Raw genomic sequence first — 3,799 nt, 5'->3', positions numbered from 1 at the left:
GGCTAGTTTCACTAGCATTTTTCTGTTAGTTTAGTTGTTTTATGCATTTTCTTGAGCTTAAAGTAACCAAGAATGGTTAAAATGAGAACAAAGCAATGAACCATCCAAACAGTATGATTTTGATGCAAATTCCATGAGTTTTTAGTTATATTACTTGAATGCTATTAATGGAAGATTTCTCATGAAATTTTGCAAGACTTTGATGCAATTGTTTGGATGATTTCAGGGAAGAAGAGGCTAAGCAAGGAAGCAACAAAATCAATAAAGGAAGCTTGAATATCACATGTGGAGTTTAAGTTCCAGTTTAAGCCTAAACTGGAACTTAAACGCCAGAATCAGGAAGGCTAAGAAATGCTGGAATTGAAGTTTAACCTCCAGTTTAACCTTAAACTGGAGGTTAAACGCCAGAATGAGAATGCCACTCAGGAAGGAGTTCCACGTTTAACCTCCAGTTTAACCTTAAACTGGAGGTTAAACGCCAGAATGGGAAAAGCACCAGGGAGCCATTTCCACGTTTAAGCTCCAGTTTGACCTCAAACTGGAGCTTAAACGTGTTCGACCAAGTTTTCTCCTCCAGGGTTGCTCTGTCCATTTCCACGTTTAAGCTCCAGTTTGACCTCAAACTGGAGCTTAAACGTGTTCGACACCTCCAGGGCTACCCTTCTAAGCTTCCACGTTTAACCTCCAGTTTAACCTTAAACTGGAGGTTAAACGTGTTCGACCTCCAGGATGCCTCCTTCCATTTCCACGTTTAACCTCCAGTTTAACCTTAAACTGGAGGTTAAACGTGTTCGACCTCCAGGGCTGCCCTTCCTATATCCACGTTTAAGCTTCAGTTTAACCTTAAACTGAAGCTTAAACGTGTTCGACTACATGACTCTCCAGGGCTGCCTTCTTCCATTTCTACGTTTAAGCTTCAGTTTAACCTTAAACTGAAGCTTAAACGTGCTTCTACAAAAGGCCTCACTGGAAGTGTCTGGCGTTTAAGCTGCAGTTTAAGCTTAAACTGCAACTTAAACGCCACTCTTGGAAAAGGTTTCTGGACCAAAAATATTGTGGTTTAAGTTAGTATTTGAGCACAAACATTAACTTAAACTTATTCTGGTATGAAACCCAATTGAATATCATGGTTTATGGGATTGGGCCTGAAGGATTGATGAGTCTGAATTTCAATTTATTGAGTCATGTGCCATTATTTGTTTATCACTAAGTTGGCTCAATGAATGTTACAGAATTTGGATCAGCAGCCTCATCAAGATTATGGATCATAAACCCAAGGCAAAAGGAAAGCAGGGAGAGGCCTCAAAGCCCAAGAAACACAACAGAAGCTCAATATAGAAAGTGTATAAATAGGATAGAATTTAAGTTAGAAGGAACTTTTGGAACTTTTACTTTTGCATTTAGCTAGTTTTCATTTCTTTGTAATTGAATTCCGAGCTATGACTCACTAAACCCCTTTCATTGGGTTAGGGAGCTCTATTGTAATTCAATGAATCAATAATAGTTTATCTTCTTCTTCAATCTTTTCTCTTGAATTTTGTTAGAAAGCTTCTCGATCTAATTCCATTGGGTAGTTGTCTTGGGAAAGAAACTACCCATAATTGGAATCCTTCGGAACCTTGGGAAAGGAATGGAGGATTCATGCTAGAGAAGCTTTCTCACAGTGAATTGGATTGGGGTTTGGATGGATATTGTGACATGTAATCCTACCAAATTGTGGTTCATGAAACTGTGTGGTATAATCAGTGATCGAGCATCATCTCTTCTTATGAACATTTAAACCAAGGGATTGGGAATTTGTTTGTTTTTAGAGAGAATTGGTGAGCCAAGGGATTGGGATCCAATCATATAAGATTGCCAAGCAAAATTCAATGAATGCATTGGTTGAGGAAGAGATATACATGTTTTGATTCGGAGATCTCAATATCTCCTAACACCCAATGAATTCCCCATTTCTGATTTCCACTTTCTCTTTACATTCTGCAACTCAATTTATGCAATCACCCCCATTCCCTTTTAATTTCAGCAATTTAGCTTCTGCTCTTTAATTCATGCAATTTAAGATTCCGCCATTTCAATTTCTTGTCATTTACTTTTCCCGCCAATTTTACATTCCGCAATTCTCATCTAAATCTTGATTCCGCTCAACTAGAACACACTTCTAATCCGAATTGCTCACTCAACCAATCCTTGTGGGATTCGACCTCACTCTATTGTGAGTTTTTACTTGACGATAACCGGTGCACTTGCCGGAAGGAATTTTGCCGATCGTGCAATTTCCTAAATTGTAGCATAACTAGTTTATGCGCATCAAGTTTATGGCGCCGTTGCCGGGGATTGGTTTTCGATTGACAATTCTCAAATTGGAAGTTAACTAGATTGAGCATTTTTTTTTTTGTTTTGATTAATTCAGTACAAGTTACTTGTTGAATTTTAATTTCTGCACTCTGTTACATGCTTTCTTTCTTTATGCCTTTAAATTCAAGCAACTAACCCACTGACTCACTAACTGTTTGAATTAATTCCTCAATTGCTCTAACCATACTCTTCCATTAACCAAGAGTATTTCACTTGTTTGTTGCCTGTGCTGTGTTCTTGTATGACAGGTAGGAGAGGAGAGACATCAACTCCTCCATATACCGAACCAGAGAGGACCCTTCATAGACTTAGAAGGGAAGCAAGAGGGAAGAGAGTACTGGGAGAAGAAGAATCTGAAGGAGAATCTGAGGACAATTTTGAGGAAGCTCTAGATCTCAACATGGATAGAGAAGTTCACAACCATGAGAGAGCTGATGGAAACAATGCCATTCCTGAGAGGAGGGTTCTTAGTTCATACATAAACCCAACCTCTGGGAATTGTGGTAGCAGCATTCAGAAACCACCCATTCAGGCCAACAATTTTGAACTCAAACCACAGCTAATATCACTTGTGGAGAATCATTGTTCATTTGGTGGGAGTGCTAATGAAGATCCCAACCAACATCTCACAAAATTCCTGAGAATTTGTGACACTGTGAAGTCCAATGGAGTCCAGGAAGATGCCTATAAACTGCTTTTGTTCCCATTTTCACTTAGGGACAAAGCAGCTAAGTGGCTGGAATCATTCCCAAGGGGAGTCTAACAACATGGGATGAGGTGGAAAGCAAGTTTCTGGCACGTTTCTACCCCCCACAAAAGGTCAATAGGCTTCGATCTGAGGTTCAGACTTTTAGACAACAAGATGGTGAAACTCTCTATGAGGCATGGGAGAGATTCAAGGATTTGACAAGGAAATGCCCACCAGACATGTTCCATGATTGGGTGCAATTGCATATTTTCTATGATGGACTGTCTTATGAATCAAGGAAGGCTGTAGACCATTCATCAGGAGGTTCATTGAACAGGAAAAAGACTGTGGAAGAAGCCATTGAAGTAATTGAGACAGTGGCTGAGAATGAGTACTACTATGCATCAGAGAGGCACAACACTAAGGGAGTCATGGAGCTGAACCATGTTGATACAATTCTAGCCCAAAACAAGGTGTTTGCCAAGCAACTAGCAGAGCTTACCAGGCAATTAGAAACAAAGCAAGTAGCTGCAATACACACACAAGATCAAGAGGAAGTAAGCATTGAAGGAGGTGATTGGGAAGAGGCCAACTATGTGGGAAACCAACAAAGGCAATCATATGATCCACATTCCAACACTTACAACCCAGGATGGAAAAATCACCCAAACTTTGGGTGGGGGAACCAACAAACCCAACCACAAAACCACAAGCCTTACAACCACAACCAACATAACAATTCCACATACCAAA

At 39.9% G+C, this 3,799-nt stretch overlaps 1 non-coding gene across 1 annotated transcript; it reads right to left on the bottom strand.

Moving 5' to 3' along the window:
* Positions 1-3,183: 3,183 nt before the first annotated feature.
* LOC112774929 (small nucleolar RNA R71) lies at positions 3,184-3,287 on the bottom strand. The gene has a single exon (XR_003189382.1). It is a non-coding gene; the product is annotated as a small nucleolar RNA R71 (small nucleolar RNA).
* Between the last annotated feature and the right edge of the window lie 512 nt (positions 3,288-3,799).

This window comes from Arachis hypogaea, chromosome 18, assembly GCF_003086295.3.
Source record: "Arachis hypogaea cultivar Tifrunner chromosome 18, arahy.Tifrunner.gnm2.J5K5, whole genome shotgun sequence".
Lineage (NCBI taxonomy): Eukaryota > Viridiplantae > Streptophyta > Magnoliopsida > Fabales > Fabaceae > Arachis > Arachis hypogaea.
This window is presented reverse-complemented; position numbering and strand designations above follow the sequence as displayed.